The 21,905-nt window shown below is 41.7% G+C and overlaps 1 pseudogene across 1 annotated transcript in view; it reads left to right on the top strand.

The window, feature by feature from the left end:
- The window catches only part of LOC109234885, a 19,460-nt pseudogene continuing 11,398 nt past the window's right edge, over window positions 13,844-21,905 (top strand). Inside the window, exons 1-2 of the transcript XR_002069276.1 lie at window positions 13,844-13,969; window positions 14,302-14,337. The product of XR_002069276.1 is annotated as a transcription factor bHLH66-like (transcript). The remainder of the gene's footprint in view (window positions 13,970-14,301; window positions 14,338-21,905) is intronic.

The raw sequence follows: 21,905 nt of genomic DNA, 5'->3' as shown, positions 1-21,905 counted from the left end.
AAATCACCCCCCCTCTTGTGTGGTATTGATGTTTAGAACATCAGGAAGGGCCTTCCTCCCCCTCCTCCTGGAAAATGATGCAACAATCCATGTCATCGTCTTCCAAGAACAAATTCCTCACTGCTGCCAGTGCTTCCTCTTCTTCTGACCCATAGATAACTTCGGCCGGTTGGAAAGTCTGCTCCAAGCGGGGTATTGGCTGCTCCAATGGGTAGTAAGGATCGCGCCATGGTGGCGACCAGCCGTTGAATTCTTTCCAGGTATACTCATACCCCAATCCGAAGGTGGTGACATGTTTCTTGAGCTTGATGGGCTTAGTGATTCCTTGGAGATTCTTGCCAAGTCCCTTGCCAGGTTCATATCCGCTCCAATTTAGTATGCTTTCAATTTTGTTGTCCCACCACTTATCCTTATCAACGATGTTGACTCGCTCGATGTGGTGGTATGTTTCTCCGCCTATCCTTCTTCTGCCTCCTATTGCTGGGATAGTCTGGCGACTGTTTATGGGATTGCTACCGTCGCCGTGAATGATCACCTCTTGGTGGTTCCACTCAAACTTCACTACCTGATGTAGTGTTGATGCTACAGCCCCAGCGGCATGAATCCACGATCGTCCAAACAACAAATTGTAAGATGCTGGCATATCTTTCACTTGGAAATCAACATCGAACCAAGTAGGCCCCATTTGCAAACACAAGCTAATTTCCCCAATAGTGGACCTTTGGGATCCGTCGAAAGCTTTGACGTTGATGGCCCCGTCCTTGATCTCATGCAGCCCCTTTCCTAATGTCCTGAGTGTCACGACCGAACAAATGTTGAGGTTGGATCCTCCGTCAATCAGGATCCTGGTGATAAAATAATCTTCGCACTGCACGGTGATGTGCAATGCCTTGTTGTGACTCAACCCCTCTGGCGGCAGCTCATCTTCATGAAAAGTGATCTTGTGACTTTCCAATACCTGGCCTACCATATTTGCCATCTCTTCGCCGGTGATGTTGCTTGGTACATATGCCTAACTCAGCACTCTTAGCAAGGCATTCTTGTGTGCATCGGAACTTTGTAGCAAAGCCAGGATAGAAATCTGTGCCGGTGTTTTGTTTAGCTGATCAATGATTGAGTATTCTTTGGCTTGTATCTTTCTCCAGAGATCGTCGGGCCCAGTTTCAGTGATGGTTGGCCGACTAGAGGCCTGCTTGCTTGACTAAGCCAAATGCTCCGGGGTGTAAACACTGCCGGTTCTTGTCATACCTTGTGCCGCAACGGCTTCCCTGAACATGACCTTCCCCTTTTTTCTGGCTTCGGCTGTGTAGTCCCAAGGTATGACATTTGTGTTGAATGGTGTTACTGCCGACATTGCCACTGGAATTGGCGTGGCTATCTTTACTCCGAACGGAACAGGCCCCTTAGGCGGTAAAACTGCAACTTCAAAGGGTGCAGGTGCGTTTGCTGGTGACATAAACTCAACCTCAATCGGCGCTAGCGTCTTTGCCGAGGGTGGTGCTTCAAACTCGAGTGGCATGGACATGTTTACCTCGGCGTCCCCAGAAGGCTGAATCTGGACCACAATCGGATTAAGGGTGACTACTGGCTTCTTTGGATCGTCTCCTTCTATGATTAAACTGATTGATCCCTTAGGGTCCCAGTCATCCTCTATCTCTATCATGTGAACACCTCCGCCCTTGTGGTCTGGCAGAGGGTTATTGCGAACATTCGGAACAGGCTCCTTTGTTACAATGATCTTGTTATCGATCAAAGTCTGGATGTTATCCTTCAGAGAGCGGCATTCATCAATGGTATGTCCTTTCATGCCGGAATGTTATGCACATGATTTATTTGGATTAACCCACTGAGAAGGGTTTTCGGGCGTTATGGCTGGGATAGGGGTGACATAACCAGCAGCTTTGAGCCTTTCGTACAGCTGGTCAATTGGTTCAGCAATGGTGGTATACTGTTTGGGAGGTCTGCGGTCAAAATTTGGTCGGGGTCTAGGGAAGTTTTGACGTAGGGGAGGTGATTGATAGTGGGATGGTTGGGTGTTGTAGGCTTGGTAAACATATGCTGGTTGGGAGTATTTGGGTGCAGTGGGCTGATATGCGGGAGGTGGAGATGACTGATAGGTGGGCGGTAGAGTATGGTAAGAGGGTGAGGGTGCTTGGTAATTTCGGGTAGGCTGATATGTGATTGGAGGTATTGGGTATGTTTGGTATTTTTTAGGGGATTTGGTCCTCTGTGCAACCATTACAGCACTTACGTCCCTTTTCTTGGACGTACCACCAGACTGTAAAGCCTTATTGGTAGCTTGCAAGGCTTCAAAGTTTGTAACCATACCACTGTTGATGCCTTCCTCGATCCTTTCTCCTAGCTTGATGATGTCAGAAAATTTGTGATTCTCGATCAGCATCAGCCTCTCATAATACTGTGGGTCTTGGGCCCGAACGAAGAATTTGTTCATTTGCTCTTCTTCCAAAGCAGGCCTAACCTTAGCAGCTTCTGATCTCCATCGAGTAGCATACTTACGGAAGGTCTCTGTGGGTTTCTTCTTCAAGTTTTTAATATAGAACACATCTGGCGCATTCTCCGTGTTGAACCTGAATCAGTCCATAAAATCAGACATCTCGAACTTGGGAGGTTTGTACCCCTCGGGCAGTTCGACATCAGGCTGTATGCAAAGATCTTCATAGTTTAGCCCCTCAATTCCCCTACTACCTTCAACACATTGAATTCTGCTAGTCAACCTTTTAAGCTCTTCGGCCAGATTTCTGATGAGCAAGTCCTTATCATCAGACTCGGGTGTGCTTGAGATGGGCTGGGTGGAGTGTGGCATAGTCTCCACGTAGATGGGGGTATTATGTTGGGTGTGGCAGTGGTCATTTGTGGAGTTTTGGAGTTTTGGGATGAACAGCGGGGTATTGTTGGAAGTATGGCAGGTGTTGCAGTGGTAGTGAGGAGAAGGATGGTTCTGTTGCTTTTGGAGATTCTGTGGAGGTGTAGGGTTCTGAGCATTTGGGAAATGATATCTGGAGTAGTGAGGGAAAATGACAGTTTCGCCAGATTCCGGACCTGATCAAGTTCTTCCTGAAATTTCAGCAACTTTTGTCCTAGTTGGGATGCATTTTCCTTGGGAACCGAAGTACCATGACCGTGAGTGACCTCTACCTGTTCAGTTGAGTTGTTCGAATCTTCCATTTCTCCTTTGTTTCTGTGTCTGATAGGACTGGGAGGAGGAGTAGGTGGAGGGCCCCTGGATCTCGTAAAATAGGATGTATGTTGCCAGAGTTCACGAACTAACCTTTGGGGAGGGGAATAAACAAAAAGTAAAAACAAAAGGTAGCAAGTCAGTGAGGATCATAACAAAATGTTGCAATATTTAAACACATAGTGCAGAAAATAAAGCGTGTCCTAATTTGGGGAACCTCTTTGTGCCCGAGGTAGGCCTAGCGACAAGTTGATTTGGAGAACTTAGTATGTTAAATGCCTCATTTTATTGATATAAGTAGACGAATCCCAAAACGACACTAAATAACAGGAAATAAAAATGTCACTAGTGGCCATAGACCTTATTACATTTTATAAAGCAGAAATGAAAACTCCTATCTATTTGGTCCCAGAGGGACCTTCCCCAGACTCGGCATCTTTGGCTCCATCGAACAGCTTCACAAGCTCGCGAAGTCCCAGCAACAGGTAGGCTCTGGCTAGGTTCCCGTCCTCGTTTCCTTCAACATTCTGGCAATCCTCGATCCTTTTAAGAAATTTCCTTTCTAGCTCAACTAAACCCCGCTCCAAGTATCCTAGTCGCTTGTTGGCACTGACAGCCATATCCTTCCACTCTCCAATTAGTTTTTGATTGGCTTCTTGTATTTCACGGTGCTCACTTTCACATTATCCTCTTGCGCAGTTGGTTGTACTTGACTTGTGCTTCAGCCTTTTCATCGATGATCCTGTGACCTCAAACAAACCCGGGTTGACCCGGACCATTGTGATTGTCCTCCAGCCAGCTTGAATAGTGTGGGGTACAACCAACATGGTATCTGTCTGGTTCGATGGTATCCCTTCCCAAGACAATCTTGCAGTGCCACATATGCTGAGCCTGGCACCTGTACGGATTATCGTCATTCTGGAAGTCCCGGAAGTGACTCATCTTGTCGACCCTTGGTATAACCTGCTTCCTACCCGCTTGTCTCATAACCCGAAGAGGTACGTATGGGAACGTTCCTCTTAAGCCGATCAGTATTAGGAAAGGTGCGTCCCTGAATCGGATGATGAACTCCTCGGTTGGAAACCATTCGAACATCCATTGTACTTGCTCCTCGGTTAGATTATCAAATAACTTGAACCATCCTTTGGCATCCTCTGGCTGAGCAAACATATCAGGGAAATAATTCATTCACTTTGGGTGATGGAAAGCGATATGATCGTCCCAGTCCCTTCGTTGGATCTCTTGTCGGTATTCACCCTTTTGTAGATGCTCCATGAACCACAGCTGAAGTAGAAAATTGCAACCCTCGAAGTGACTAGCTCCCCGTTGACATTTCTCTAGGGCTTGGTATATTTCTGCGATGATCATGGGCACAATGCTGAATGGTTGCCCTCCAATTCCTTCCATTAAAGTTTTAGTGACCATGGCTAGTCGGGTATGGATCCTTGCTTTCTTCGTCGGAAATACTATCATCCCCAAGAAGCAGAACATAAAGACAAAGACCCTACGGTGAATATGCCCCAATGATGTAAGGGCGAACTCATCAGGATAAGTACGGTAAGATTTGCTATGACCGTACCTTTCGTACAAATAGTCAAAGGGAATGTGCGACTCTTTCAAGCATGTCAAGTATGGATTCTTCTTTAAACCCATCATTTTGAGAAAACCTCTACCCTTGCGGTTTTCCGGCATTAACAAACCTGGAGTTTCCCATGGTATAACAGCCAGTCCTCCTATTTCCTCGAGCAGGGGTGTCATCTCAACATCTCCGAAGCGGAACACAGACCTATCACAATCCCAGAATAGAGTAGCAGCTTCTATGATTTTGTTGTTGGGTTGGATTTCCAGGAGAGAAGGTAGATTTCCTAGGTATTTCCGGATAAGAGTCTGATCACTGGAATGAAGATCCTTCCACCAGCTTAGCAATTTTGGGTGGATGTTGGTGACCATGCCGAATCTGGGGACTTCGTGCCTCATATTTCTGTAAGACAAAAGGTTAGGCCCTTACCCCCACCAGACTCAACTACTAAATATAAATAATTAGCATAGAAGCATTTAGTTCTCCATATAAATGCACAAAACGTGGTAGTGTCCGTTTGGGTTTTAGGAAACCCGGTGGACTTTGGACAAGGCTATCTTAAAGAGTCATTATGCGGACAATATAACTGACTCGGCTAGGTTTGACCATGATGCATGCACGATTAAACAGAGTAAGGTTACGTGGTATTAAACTGGTACCCTTGAGCGGACAACTCAAGAGGAAAAGGCGCGGAATCGTCGACTACACCGTTGATCGACTAATTTTACCGCAAATATGCTTTTTCCGGATTTAGGGGGTGATAATATTGGAAGAGCTCAACCACTCATTATAAACGTTGCCATGGTATTTTGTTTGGCATGAGTGGAACATGATGTTGAAAACATGCAGTTGCAATAATTTAAACAAGTTGTCACGTATTTGCACGTTCATAAAGAAATAATTACAATAATTTAAAATAGTAATAAAGGGAGGCAGTAAAGGAAAGCAGTAAAAGAAATAAGAGAAAGAAACATATAGACAAGTTAGTTTTGTAGTGGAAGAAGGAATTACATATTTAAAAGGCATTAAGCAAATAAAGACATATAAAGAAGCGTAAAGTCACAATAATAGCCTGAAATGGTAAAAGCCTAAAAGAAATCCCCAACAGAGTCGCCATGCTGTCGCGCCCCCTTTTTCTCGCGAAATCGGGTTTATGACATATGGGAAGACAACTCGTTCCCTTTTAGGAATTGGGTTTTGGAATTGAATAGTCGCCACCTAATGATTTAAGTGCATTAGGACACTAAGAAGGGTTTGAGTCAAGTAACCAGAGATTGGGTAAGGGCTTGAAATTATCCCAAGGGGAAGGTGTTAGGCACCCCTCAGGATCCACTAGTGTGGTTCCCGGCCAAACTATTGTTGTGACTTAAATGCAAATAACACATAGGCAAGTAAGAGTTTCAAATAAGAGGGGATTTTCATGTAATGGTCACAAATAAACAAAGTCGGAAAGAACTAAAGAGAGTTGATTTTCTTAGAAGAAATGGTTTTAAAAGATTTAAAAGAAACAAAGAACAAAGGGAAAGGGGGTCCTAGGTTTATTAATAATATGGATCACCCCACACAACATCCGGTAATCACTCCTCAATGAGGGGCTACACGTGATGTTATCGCGTGGTCATCATATCCATATCTACCCTTTCCCACCCCGTTAAGGTATTGAAGCGCGGAATGGTCTCGTTTACCTATTGCATGCTATTACCCGCCCCAATCCTATCAGCCCCGGAGGTACTTGGGACTACTAATCCTAAAGGGAGGAGATATTGGCTTATTTGTGGTTACAATATACTAAGGCGACAGGCAAAAACACATATAGCAAGTTTGGGGAAAGCATATGAGCATATAAAAGGCTCAAATACACCTCCTTTAAACAGAGAAAAGCAAGTAGTTAGCATGACTTACACATACTGTTTAAGGTCTAATTAAAACTTAAAAGGTTGAGGCAGACTGATTTATTACATAGTTCAGATAAGAAGCCCGAATCAGGCCTGCCTGCTGGTTGTAGCTAATAAAATCTGATTCAGTTTATAAAATTTACCCTATGGTTTGCCTAGGTGTTGGACGAAGATCCTATAGGCATGATATCTACTGATTTCAGAAACAATGAATTAAACTGAATACATACTGATTTAAGAAAAAGTTGTCAGTTATTAAAGAAAGGCGAGTTTTAGCAAAAGATCATAAGTTCTGCAACTGGTAAGGCATTATTACTGGTTTTAGACTTATAAGCGAGTGAGGCGATTCAGATTTGGTTAAAGCTCCTATAGGCATGCTTTCTATGCGTTTGTTGACTTTAGAACACTTTTACAGACATAGAGAAACGCAGAAATCCTACAAACATGATATCTAGGTGTTGTATTTTATATGAACATGATATCTAATTGCAATTGATTATTTAGGGCCTATAAACATGTTTGCCTAATGAAAGTGGATATGCAAGATTCAGAAAGACCTATAGGCATATTTTCTATATGCATATGCAGAATTCTGATTTCGAATAATTGTAGACATGGCATCTATATGAGAGAATGCAGGATCCCTATAGACATGGTATCTATATATGAGAGAATGCAGGATTCCTAAAGACATGTTATCTATATATGAGAGAATGCAGAAATTCAGAAACTCCTATAGACATGGTATCTATATATGAGAAAATGCAGGATTCCTAAAGACATGTTATCTACCCTTTGCATACATGGTTACCAGCCATCCCCAAGAGTTTATTACAAAATTATTACAGCCCAGAATGAAGATAAAAGAAAATACATCAGAAATTAAAAAGGTACAACCAAGGAGAGCCTGATTCAGGCTTCCTGTCTGAAGTATGAAGTAAACCAACTCCAAGAGAACATGATCCAAAGCCTTTCTCCCATTTGGATGTGTCAAAGTTCTCTAAGAGTCTCACATGAACTCCAGGCAGTGCTTACACCCAAATGTATCACCAGATTAAGACATAGTGCAGTGTGGAAGGGCCAGCCCTCAGGTGTCCAAGTTTAGAGGGAACTCAAGGTCCCAAGGCAAGGCTCACAAGAGGGGGGCAGAACTTAGGGACTAAGAGAGAGTGCAAGTGCAGAAGTGGAATTCTGAAAGGGGAAAGGGAAAAGGGAAACAGCTTAAATCAGTACACATAAGGGTATAGGGAATGGGGAGTTGCAAGAGGCAAAAGCAGGCTGGTGGGCATACCCAGCAATGGGAGATGCTGGCACACCCTTAGGCCTGTTAACACATATTGTTTAGAGGTTAAGATCCCCATGGATCAAACTTAATTCATGGACAACAACTTACATTGCCATGCCTCAAGTCATAACTCAAAACACATAGGGGTAATAGGGGGTAGGGATTCATTACAAACAAACAGAAAGGAATCAACATGCTAGTTTAAATATTTAACTCTGCAGCAGCATAAAGTAGATATGGATACAAAAGCTGTAAATAAACACATTGTGATGATGTTGAAGCTTAAATTAGGACATACCAGTTTCAAAGAAACAAATAGGGAAAAAGCAATAGGTCTTGTGAACAGGCCACAGTGCAGGCAAAGAGAGAATACTATTATGAGTAAGTATGAGTTCAGAAGAGGTTGTGAATTGTGAAGTGAAGGATTGTAAATCGTGTGTGCTGTGTGTTAAAGAGTCGTGCATTTATAGTGTTGAAAACCAGGCAGAAATAAGGTAAGAAAATAGTTAAGGAACTGATTGTCAATCAATTACACAAGACTTCCCTTAATTAAGGGATTTAGATTCAAACGGGTGAAAACAATTTAAGGAAAGAAATTGAATAAGCACTTTGTGCACAGCATGTAATTAGAGGCAAATACATAAAAGGTTATTTAAGGATAGGGTTTTGAAGTACACGGTTGTCAAATAAGGTAAAAATAATCAATTAACAGCCAGTAAATCAAGGCTAGGGATCTTGTAATTACTGACCCATGAATGAACCAAGTCGCAAAAGCTGAGAAGGGTTTCAACTTATGTCGAGTCATAAAGAGAATCAACAAACAAGGAAAGAAAATCAATCAGACATACTCAAAAGGATGTCTGAACTAAATGCAAATTTGCAAACCATTTTAGAGGGAGATTCCTCGCATATAAAGAGCATATAGACATGTCAAGCATGAAAGAAGATTGTAAAATCAGTAAAAAGAGAAAAAAAACCAGTGTAGAAGAGTTTAGCAAAATGTTATAATCGTATGCAAACAAGGATGTCCAAACTTAGTTCAGAAACTCGAAGTTGGTCTGAAAGAATAAAAACCCTAGTTCAGGCAAATCATAAAGCAAAGATGAGAGGGCAAGCAATTGAATCGAAACATGTTTAGAGGTTTCAGAAAAGAGCTGAAACTTCTAACATGCTTCTTTCAACAACAGAACTTATGAGAAACATGATAGAAAAGTAGCTTGCAAACACAGTAGAAGGGTTCAAGGCAAACAGAGTGGAAGAAACTAATTCGAAGCATAATGAGAAAAGACTGATAAGAACAGTAGAGAAAGCATGCTAAGAAATTTTAGAAGAATCTTTAAACAGAGCTCAGTAGATGGAACTTAAATAAGGACACATAAGAACTTAGTAGTGAAAAATACAGTAGGAGAAACACAAGAACACAGGAGAAAAGAAATACACTAGAAAAGCATACGAGAACATAATATAGGAAAACATAGTAGGAGAAGCATACAAGAAGATGGTAAAAGAAAATACAAGAACACAGCAGGGGAAAATATACACGAAAGACAAAGAAAGTTAGAAAAATACTTAAAAACTTTCAGAAGAGAACCCTAGATTGGAAAACAAAGATTTTTGAAAGTAGTTTTTTGAAAGAAGAGTCAGGAAAATCGTTTGAGAACTCAAGGAAAGCATAGATACACAACAAATCTAAAGGAATCGGAGAAACCTTGAAGGGTTAGGGTTTCAGAAGAACCCTAGAAGTGAGAAAGGCTTTGAAGGGCCACCGATCTAAGTCGGAGAGGTCAAAATCAGGCTCGAGCAACCATGGTACGCCGGAGCAAGGCTGGAGATGGCCGGCGATGGCCGTGGAACTCGAATCGAACGAAGCCTGGACCAAAGTTCGTCGTGGTCAAGCCTTGAATCTTCAATGACCAGGCATGTAGGAGCAATAGGAGGTGAGTATAGGGTCTCCATAGCCTTGGAAGCCATGGATTCCGGTGGCTTTCACGGCGAAGATGGTGGCTAGGGTTTGAGAACCTTCGAGAGGGTTTGAGAGACTGGAGGGTTTAGAGGCGGCTGGTAAGTGAAAATGATTAGGGTTGGGGGGTTTGTGAATTATAAAAGGTAAGGACAAATAGGGGCCGTTGATCTCAGGGATCAACGGCCAGGATGAGAGGGGGTCTAGGTCGGGTAGGATTTAATTGGGTTAGGGGTCGGGTAAACTTAGGATTTGGGCCGGGTAATGGAGTTTGTAATTGAGTCCAATTAGGAGTGCCAAATCTGGCTAAAATAAAAAAAAATAGGCTAGCATTTAAATAGCTATTTTCCCTTATTTATTTTATGAAAAATAGTAAAATAATTTCTTGAAACAAATTAAAGGTGCTAAAATAATTAATAATATATAAATATTAATTTAAAAATACTGGAGTCAATTTTATAACTATAAATACAATTAAATCTTAAAAATAGGCTAATATTGTAATTATATGCAATTTAGCTTTAAAAATACTAAATAAACTTGTAAAAATATGCAAAAATTATGTTAGCTATATTTTAGTATAACTATGAGAATCCAATAAGTGAATTGCCAAAGTGACAATTTTGGGAATAATTATTGGGTTTTTTCTTGATAAAATAGGGCAATACAATTGGTTTAAAAATATTTTAAAAGTTAAGGAAAAATAGGAAACCCTTGGACATACTTATATATGCATACCTATGCTATTTGAAAGGTATTTTGTATATAAAAAATATACAGGGAAAAATAGGGTATCAACAAGGCCTTCTCATCGCTCGAAACTTTCTTGAGCTCGGCCTCAAATTGGCTCAGCTCGGCTCTAAACTTTGCGACGGCCTATACATGAAATGGAGACATATCAGTCAAACGAAAAGAAAGAAAATATTGCAATATTAAAGGTAAAGTACTTACCCGAATAAGGAGACGTTGAGCCTGTTCGAAAATGGAGGATGCATCATTAAAGTCATTGGCATCCTCAATCCCACCGTAGCAACCTTGAAAAGGATCGTCCTCAATGACCTTTTTTGGGTCGGGCATATGCATAGCGTTGGCTTCTTCGATTGCCCCCTCAAAATAAGTTGATAATGAAAGGGAATGACCCGTTGTCGCGGCCCCGAGCTCTTCACTCGGGGCGTTATCATTACGCCTCCGGTATAGTTGTGGAAGGTGGAGGGACAATCTCGGCCTCCGGGGATGCAGGGGCCTTGCTCGTTTTTTCCTTCAGGGCATCCTCACCACAGGATGAGGTTTCCGGTTCGAAAGGCTTGGTGACCCCGACTAGCTTCCTAGTACGAGTCACTAGCGCCGACTCTTCGTCATCATTTCCTTCATAATCCTTGGAGTCATGGGCCGAGTCTGCTCCCATTTGAGCAAATCTTTTCCGCACCCTTCGAGCGGGGGTTTTCTTGTCTTGAGGGTCTTCGGGTTTCGAGCCCCTTTTTCTTTTGTTGTCCTTCTCGTACTTTAGATTTGAAGGCTTGGTCTTTTCCCCGGGCAGAGCCGGCCTCATCTCGGATGCATCGCCAAGGCCTGCACAGGTAAGCTCGATTAAGTTAAACACCGCCAATGTGTGAAAAGTGGTTGAAACCTTTGAAAGGCACTTACCGTGGTTCTTGGCCTCCCTTTGGCCCTTCGATAATTCACGCCACTTGCGCTCATCGTAAGAAGAAGTGGAAGCTAACTTTTGAACCCAATCCTCGAGGTCGGGCACCTCCGGGGGCGCCTAAGCATTGGCTACCAGAAGAAGGACAACACCATTATGAAATATGGAAGCAGAATATCAATAGGTACAGGGAATACAAACTCCACTTACGGATAAAGTTCCACCTCTCCGGGAACGGCATTTTATCCTCGGGGATGACGTCCAAAGTTCTTACTCTAACAAACCGGCTCATCCAACCCCGATCTTTGGGTTCGTCAGTACTGGCGAAGAAGGATTTCGTTATTTAGCGTTGCAGCTTGATGAGCCCTCGAAATAACTGGAGCCGATACTATCGAACCAGGCGGTTGAGGGTGAATTCCAAACCCTTGGCATTTTCAGAAAAATACCGCAACATGATCAGGATACGCCAAAAGGAAGGGTGAATTTGACCAACGGTGACTTCGTACGTTTTGTAAAAGTCGATCACTACCGGATCGAGAGGACCCAGTGTGAAGGGGTATGTATAAACACTCAAAAACCCCTCCTTGTGGGTAGTAATGCTTTCATCGGAGCTCGGGATCTGACCTTCAACCTCATCTCCCCAGCGACATTCCTTCTTTACATCCTTGGTAAGCTGCTTCGTTATCAAGCTAATATATCGAGATACGTGCTCGCGTCGGCCTTCGACATCGAGAGGATTCTTGATACTAAAGTCGTTCTTAACAATGCAATTGCTGGGGGTGATTTCCTCAAGCGTTGGTGGCACCACCGGTTTGTCGACCGGGCGGCAGAAGAAGATGATGCTTTATCCTTTTTGGGGACCATCTTGGAAATTTTGGCCATGGTTGTAAGCTAAATAATACGGGTGCACAGGGATGTGGTGTTTCCGGCAAGAGCTTGGCATTTTTCCAGCTCTTAAAGAGGCGGAGGAAATGAGTGATTGAAGAAAGAGAAGAAGAAGGGAAATGGGTGAAGAAAGAGTAAAGTTCTTTACTTAGAGGAGTCGCAGAAGGGCAACGACGGTTCGACGACATTAGTGGCCAACCAATACTGGCATGCATTCAATGTTTTTTTGGGAAGTGGACCCACGGGACATTTCGGTCACTTTGAACGCTTGCATCATGGGGATGATGTCATTTAAGGACTTCGGGAATCCAATTCGTTTCATATCATTTCATTCTAAGAAACGCGGGGGCTATCTGTATACGGTAGAAATCAGAGAGCTCGATTTTGAAGACTCAATTGCACTCCGAGTATGAGTTCTGGAAGCTGGAAGTAATAATCAAGCAAGGCCTGGATGTGGGCACTTCGAGAAGCAAATCGGGGACCCGTCAAGATCTGCATCGAGGGCAGTACAATTTCGAGGGCACTCAAGGAAGAGCGGAAATTTCCAAGAACACATGAGTCAGGGCATAAATTATAGGATAAGATTTACACGAAATAGTACAAGTCCGTACTAGCTAGGTTGTTATACAGCTGTACCAATAGAATTCTTTATCATAATTGGAAATGTACCGTATTCGGGTTTTCCCCTCTTATATAAAGGGGACCCAATCATTTGTAAGGATCATCTCATTAACCACAATAGAACATTCCACTCTGCTTTTCTTGTTTACCGTGCTCAACAATTGTTCTTCAGCTTTATTGTCTTTACTTTATTGTTCATGCTTGATTGCTCTTAGCTGACCTCGAGGCCCCTGAGATAATCGAGCTCCAGGTCCTTATTGTTCTAACAACACTGGTTTGGTTCATCAATTCTTCTTACTTAAACTTAATATTACTTGTATATTTACTAGTATTAGAATATATCACAATTAGAAATACAAGAGCACAAGAGTGTCAACAGTAACCGAGAAGTGGAGGAAGATTACCTCAGCATTGTAATATCGTTGACTATTTCTAACAGTAGGTAGAAATATTATATCTTTTTCTTCGGTAAGACATTCAATAAATACAGCTACAACATCTATTACCTAGCACTGATTTAATCGCGAGCTAATACCATACTAATAATATCCTCTTGTCTTTCTCTGCGTCTAAACTTGAGAAGTACAATCCAGTACGACGTCAACCTCAAAGATCTCCAAGAAATTATCTGATCTTTGAAAAGGAAAACTGCAGCCATGTCTTCCTACACTGCCCAGTGGCATACCTAATCTGGTCACTATTTTTAACCTTTCAAAATGCTTTTTTGTCATGCCCTATACAGTAAGGGAGGTCTTGACCGGCTTGTGTTTGCTGGGTATTATGGAAGGAAAGGAAGCTGGATTCTTCGAAGTGAAAGTTGATGCTGTTCAGAAGATCAAATATAAATGCTTATGGATTTTGGCTTTTTGGTGTAATGTACAGGATGTAAAAGATGAAAATAGCTTGGTAGATTTCATAGAGTCACTACAGGGATAAGGAATGTAGAGCCTTTCTTTTTGTTTTTGTTAGAAGGATCCCTAACTTTGTAATGTGCTAGAACCACCACCTTAGTGCCAGACTCTTCTTCTATTAATATACTATTCTATTACTTACCTGTTCAATAAATTATCTTGCTTAAGTGCGTCCTCCAGTTAAAGAAATGGCTCTAACCTCATGATTAACCTCTAGATATGTTGCTAAGCTTTGTTTTCTGGTTGAAAAGATGATTTTGCTTGTGAACCAACTAATGCTCTCTTTCTCTATTAATTCTAACTCGGTTTATTGGTCATGATATGCAGCTTCTGTACAGCCTTCTCATCGTTGCGGTTGAATTGGTGATTTTATGTGTAAATTTTGAGATGGCTCTGTATAAACTAACATTATCGAATATGTACATGCTGTCACAAAGCTTTGGTCTTGTAGCTAATGTTTCACATTTTAAAAGAAAGTAGCCAATGCTTTTGGTGTATTTTTGAAGAACATCTGCACGTAATACCATTACCTATACATATGTCATATTCGTCCAACACGGGTACATCAAGGCAAAAGAGTCCATACTAAACCTATGTGCAATTATGGTGCAGAGTCGCAAGGAATTTGAGAAAAATATTGTTTACCTCAAAAAAAATGTGACTAACAATTAAAGATAATTTGTCGTTTTAAATAATTACCTCGCAAATATTATGTCAGAATTTATTTTTCCAAAATCTATTAAAGAAAAAGTCAGATAATGAAATACAAAAAAGAGAATAGAAATAGAGGGAAATAATAGCATAAGATGAAAGAACTTGGAGCGGAAAAGAAAACTACAAACTGATGCATATAACGCGAGAAAAGGTCGATGAGAAAGATTCACTCACTTTTCCCATAAGAGTTACGCGACGCCTTCCTGAGATTCCTTGCAATGTCATGACCCAATTTTTCCCTCCGTTAGGTATCGTGATGGCACCTAGTCTTAGGGACTAGGTAAGCCTAACAATTTCTGAATGACAACAATAATAAGGAAAATCTAACAGTCTCGATATAGAAATCTTTACAAAACTTACAATTTCCGAAAATCGGTAGTACAAGTCATAAGCTCTACTGAGTTTGCTAGAAAAACTCTAAAATACAACTGTCTCGAAATAAGAGTGAACAGTGTAAATACAAAATAAGAAGGTGACTCCGAAGCCTGCGAACGCAATAACAGGTTTACCTTGAGGTCTCCACAGCAATGGTCCACACAGCTACTAGCGAATCGATACCTGAATCTGTACAAAAATGTACAGAAGCTTAGAATGAGCATACGACAACGGTGTATCAAGACTAACCTCGGTGGAGTCACTACTAAAAAATTAGGTTTTAGCGACGGACAAATTTTGTAGCTAAACAGAAAAATTCGTCGCTAATCTCATATAGCGACGGACCAGTGACAGATTATCAAGAAATTCTGCTAGGTACGAGCGATTTAGCGACAGATTAGCGACGAAGTTCGTTGCTAATTCCAGTTTTTTGTAGTGAGTAGTGAGGAGGAACAGTCAAGACATCTACTGGTCTAATAAAATAAACAAGTATAAGTATAGGAACAACAGTGCATGATTTCTACATGAAAACTATGCAATATGACTAACAATACAGTAAATACAATAAGAAAGGGGAAACGACAAGTATCGGCGGAATACCATAATAATGACACAGAAGAGTGAGCGGAAACACAACTTAAATTCGAAATCACAGATAAAAAGGACAAATAATAACTCAGAAACTATAACAATTAACAGCTCTCACATTTAATTTTAGTCAACAACCTTTACGTAGTATCGAACCTCGGATAAATTACAACTCACGGGTCCCAATACCTGAACCCTAACACTTCGCATCATGTGCCCTCATCACACCTCATAATTGCACTGACGACTCACGTGCCAAAAAGAGCCATTCTCACATGGAAGGCAAGCAAACAAAGGTGTGCATCTATACTATCAAGAAAACCTCTTATCCGATAAGGGTGCTTAGCTACGTGTATACTTGTGCCAGTGTCCTAACATAGTTCATACAGCTAGTAAGCATAAGGAAAAGAATAGAACTAATGGCAGGCAACAACTCAGAACACAGTGATAACAACAGGGGATCTCCTAGGATACCGTCCCGTAGTCCCAAAAGTAAAGGTGCAGTGCTGGGGGATCTCCTGGAATACCGTTCCGTAGTCCAAAAGTAAATATGCAGTACAGGGGGATCTCCCTGAATACCGTTCTGTAGTCCCAAAGTAAATATGTAGGGGGATCTCACGGAATACCGTTCCGTAGTCCCAAAGTAAATAAGCAACGCAACCAACAGAGATAACAATTACAGCACCGCAGAAATCTCGTCAATCACCACAGCAAGTACAACAACAACAATGAAAATAATACATAATACAACAAGTAAATCAACTCAAGAACTTTAAATCACAAATAAACGGTAGAACTCATTCACAAGGAATAACCCTAATAAAGAATTCTAGGCATAAAGAGAACATCTTAACAAGGGAAAAACTAAAATGTAGCAACGATCCCACAATTTACAATTCAACCACAAGGAAACTAACAAGGGTCAAATAATTCCAAATAGTGCTATGTCAGCCGTAATATAGGATATCTAACTTCTTTTAAGGTTGAGCAATTACGAATGTTATTCAACAATTTAATTAAGGATAAATGACAGAAAGATAATCGCAACCTCAGTTAAGACTAAACAATTATATGATGAGACACTAATAATTTCAGATAAAGATAGGCAGTTATGAAAAGATAGCATGTTAATAGGAGAGGTACAAATCTTCAATTAATTCAAATAAGAGTCAAATAGGCCATATGGGTGAATTATTAAGCAATTAATTCCAATTAAGCATGTAGAGGTGAAACTAGCAATTAGGAAACTCAATCATATCAAGAATAACTCCCTACTTAGTGAATATAACGACCTAAGAATCCTAAAATGGCCAATTTTCTACAAATAAGTCCGAGCACGCACTAGTCACCTCGCGTACATGAACTACAACCAATATAGAAGACCCAAATCCTAAGGGGAATCCCCTGCACAAGGTTAGGCAAGATACTTATCTCAAAGAAGACAGACCAATACTCTAAAATGCACTTCTCGGGTGAAAAGACCTCCGGACGGCTCAAATCTAACCAAAATAACTTCAAAGCACAAATAAAACTCATAAGAAACTATTCTGGATCATAAAGTCTCAATCCTTAACAAAATTCAAAAATTGGCCGGATAGTCGACCCCCGTGCCGGCACCTCGGAACCCGAAAATTTTACAAAAATCGAATACCCATTCCGATACGAGTTCAACCATACAAAATTATCAAATTCCAATACCATTGTGCTCTTCAAATCATGATTTTTCATTTCCAAAACTTTTTTCAAAAACCAACATTATCCTCAACTCAAAACACAAATTAAATGATAAAAACAAAGATAAAATAATGGAATATTTTAAATTTTAGGTGAAGAACACTGACCCAATTGAATTGTTTGAAATATCCACAAAGAATCGCTCAAAAACGAGCTCTACAAGTCAAAATATGATGAAAATGGCCTAATCCTCTATTTGGAAAACTTATATTCTGCCCAGGTCCGAAAGTATCGCAAACGTGGAGAAAGGGACGTGTTCGCGAAGGAGAAAAATTTAAGGCTGCCAAGAAGTGCTTCACGAACGCGAAGTCATGCTCGCAAACGCGGAGAAGAGAAGATAGAAAACTACGCGAACGCAAAGAGCAACGACCACCAGTGCTCAGGGTCTGGTTTCTACTACGCGAATGCAGAATGGAGGACACGAACGCGAACGCGAACGCGAACGCGCTAAAGGGAATGCATAGAGATACACGATCGCATGGCATATTACGCGAACGCGAAGAAGTAAAATAGGGCAGGTCGACAGAACACTACGCGATTGTGACTGGGACTACGGGATCGCGAAGAGGACATCAGACACCAGAAACAAACAATCCAGAAATAGAAGAAATTGGCCCGTTTCCCATCCGAAACACACCTTCGGCCCTCGGGACCCCGTCTAAACATACAAAATAGTTCTACAACCTAACACGGACTCTCAAATCGCGCCACGAATCGAACTATGAACTTTGGAATCTTCCAACATTTAAAACTCACGCCGAAACCTATCAAATCTACCCGGAACGATGCCAAATTTTGAAAGCAAGTCCCAAATGACAAGACAGAGCTGTTCCAGCTCTTGGAATTGCATTCCGACCCCGATATCACAAAAGTCAACTATGGGTCAAACTTCTCCATTTTCCAAACTTCAACTTTTCCAACTTTCGCCGAATTGCCTCAAATTACTCTACGGATCTCCAAATCCAAATCTGGACGCACGCCCAAGTCCAAAATGATGGTACGAAGCTTACGACATCATCCAAAACTCCTTCCAGAGCCGTTTACATAAAAGTCGAATTCCGTTCAAATTCTCACCGCTTATGCTTCCAAAACTAGATTCATGTCTTCCAATTCGACTCCGAATCATCCGGTAACTGAATTCGAGCATGCATGCATGTCGATACACATAATATGAAGTTGTTCAAGACCTTACACTGCCGAATGGAGCTTAAATTCTCAAAAAGACTGGCCGGGTCGTTACATCCTCCCCCTCTTAAGCAAACGTTCGTCATCGAACGTGCCAAGATTTGCCTTGAAGTCCTCAAATCACTGAATGCACACTTCCAACATACACTCGCGGGTGACCGCACATCGCCACCATCCACATAAGCCTGACGACGCCATCTCAACTGTAATTTAGCCTTTTTACCAATACCAGTAAGCCTTAGAGCAAAAATTCTCATCTTCCATTCATTTCCAAAAGAACCGATTCTAAATCCATATCCGGTATCAGTCTCAACTAGATGCATCAACTCATGCCTACACCCATAGAGTACAACCACATAACATGGCACATCACACATAGGCCCATAATAACATTTCTGATCACAATATCTGCACAGAATCAAATCCAGCACCGACCATTAGCCTCATATTCAATAGGAACCCATTTCAAACCTCCACAACACTGATGATACAAAAACCATGAAAACCTCATAACTAAACACTCGAATCAACAAGTCACAACTAACACCAACGGGCCCACACCCCACATGCTAAAATTCAAGAAGCACAAAATGAAAATGACTAAATATGTAAAGAGAAACACATAAGAGAAATATCAAACAAGCCCGACATGCACAACTCTCTATCAGTACTATCTTACGAAACAATATAACAAAGAAAGAATTAAAGCATATGAATAGATCACAAGGATCTCATCCTGATATAACTTCCATCGCGGTACACAACCCGGTTTGAACACATTAATCACGATGGTCCCGCCCTCAACTCTGAATCATAAGTAGGATATACATCAAATCAACTGGAACCTTTCACTAGATCAATTCCGTCACAAATTTCAACAAATACTGGTTCCCACACTGGTGGAGCATAAAAATCACAGCTCGTAACCAACATACTCAGGAATCACATCAAACCTACCGTAATGGACAACAACAATTTACTACTAGTCTCATAACTCTTAATAATGAATAGAAAAAACGATAGACACAGGCTATCACTCATAGAACCTCCCAACAAGGCAACACATAAACAGAGTGCTAAGTCATGAACTCACTCATAAGTGGAGCAACAGATAGGGGAACTCACCCCGATAAGCAGAACTGTAATGAAATACGGATGGTGCTCCTCTATAACAAACATAAAGCATACCTGAATGACATCATCTAGCTCAGCGGCCTCAAGCCTACTATATGAAATACATCAACGGGCCGGGCCTCCTCCTCTAGGGTGCCCCCTACTCGCCTGAATACCTTGCTATTACACATCTGTTCGAAGACTGGGACAATCTCTCACCATGTGGCTAGTATCTCCACACTTATGACTGGGAACTGTGCGGTACGGGTGCTCTATCACCCATGAACACCTGAATCACAGTGCGAAGCCTGAAGCACAAACTGAACTGGCTGACTGATAACTGTGATTGTAACACGTTTTATGCCCATACTTGCCTATGCTTTATGTATGAATTGTCATAAAATAGACCCAGAATGCTTACAAAGTGCGCTTGATTGAAGGTTTGAGCGACAAGATGACAAAAGTCAAAAATCGGCTCGAAACGGAGTATAAACCTGCTCAAGTGTCAAAAATCATTGAAGTGGGGACAAGAGGACCTAGCGCTGACCGCACTGTTTTGCTGCGCGGCCGCGCTAGGAGATTCAGAGAGTATATATTTCAAGGGTATCCATGCGCGGTCCGCGCTCCTTTCTACGTGGTCAGCGTTTGTGTCCATGCGGTCGCGCTTCATTGTTGCGCGGTCCGCGCCCATTAGCCTGCGCGGCCGCGCTACCTTTTTGCGTGGTCCGCGTCCCCAGCTTCAGAAGTGAGTGATCGAAGACCAAGACCCCTACGCGGCCACGCTGCATTTCTGCGCGGTTCGCGCCAGCCCCGCAGGGGTATTTTTGTCCAGTTTTTCTAGCCTAGTATAAATAGAATATTTTATTATTTTTAGGTCAAGAATTAGATATTAGACAGCAGCAGCACTCGTGAGACTCAAGTTTTAGCCTATTTTGGGCATTTTCATCTTGTTTTATCGTGGATTCTTGTAGATTAACATTCTAGTTAATTAATATGTTAATTTTATCTACTACTTCTTCAATTTCTGTTGCTATTATGTCTAGCTAAACCCATTAGCTAGGGTTGTGGCTCAACCCTAGTGTGGGTAATTAATGGGTGTGATTGTTTAATGCTTGAATGATGTTGGGTGTTTGCTATTTGGGTTAATTTTATGATTTAACTAGGATTTGGTGATTGCAAACACTAAGTCTAGCTTAGTGGGTCTTGACCGTTCTTGAGAAAGAGTGTCTATGACTCCAAAATTAACCCAACAAGGAATTGGGATGGACCCATGAGAATGGTAGTCCCAATTAACGGGTTAAACCACGAGAGAGTAATTACCCAACTTGAACCCTAAGTTGCTTGGGCTTGTTGGCCTACCCAATTGGTCTCGAGAGAGTCAATTGGGCAAAATCACTCTTTCTACCGAGAGGTGTGAGAGTGAGTGCAATTGTGCAACGGTTATAGCATAAGCCCCATAATCATCATTCTTGTATTAGGAATCTCTACCCGTTAGTTGACCACCTAGGTAAATGCCACGACCCTAGTGTCTTTCTCTATCTTGCATACAACCTAGAATTAATATCTTAGCATAATTTAGTTATAATTAGTAGTTGTTAAATTGTAGTTGATAATCATTAAAACCCAAAAATGATAGAAGATCAATTAGAAGCAAACACGCATTTCTAGGCTAAGCAAATATCCAACTCCCTTTCTAGCTCCCTGTGGAAATTGACCCCGATACCACTATTGGGTAAAAGTATTAGCGCCCACTCTTCCTAAGGTTGAGTCCGCTGCGATCACTTTTTGGCGTCGTTGCCGGGGAGCTTACGGTGTTGACTATTTGTGTAGCTAGTTTTGTGTTTTGCTTCTCTTTCCTTCTTTTTACTAACTTTATTTGTGTTGATCCATCAGGTACACATGGCTCTAAACGGAAATGACCCTCTTGGCAATGCCTTGGCGGGGGAGGAGGTTGAAGATGTTGAACAAGATGAGCTTCCGGTACCTCAAGTACCACGGAGAGGTAGAAATGCCAATGCTAATGTAAATGACAACAATCCTATTCCAGACCCTCCTCCGCCACCGCCAAGAGCGGTCCCAAGAGTTCTTCCTAATCAAGGGTACGCAAGTGCCATCGTTCCTCCCCGAATCCGAGCGGGGAACTTTCAAATCACAAATGTCATGTTGACCTTGCTCGAGCAAAGGGGATATTTTACGGGCGCCTCCGACCAAAATGAATACAA

The sequence above is a fragment of the Nicotiana attenuata genome, chromosome 11 (genome assembly GCF_001879085.1).
Source record: "Nicotiana attenuata strain UT chromosome 11, NIATTr2, whole genome shotgun sequence".
Taxonomy (NCBI): Eukaryota; Viridiplantae; Streptophyta; class Magnoliopsida; order Solanales; family Solanaceae; genus Nicotiana; species Nicotiana attenuata.
This window is presented reverse-complemented; position numbering and strand designations above follow the sequence as displayed.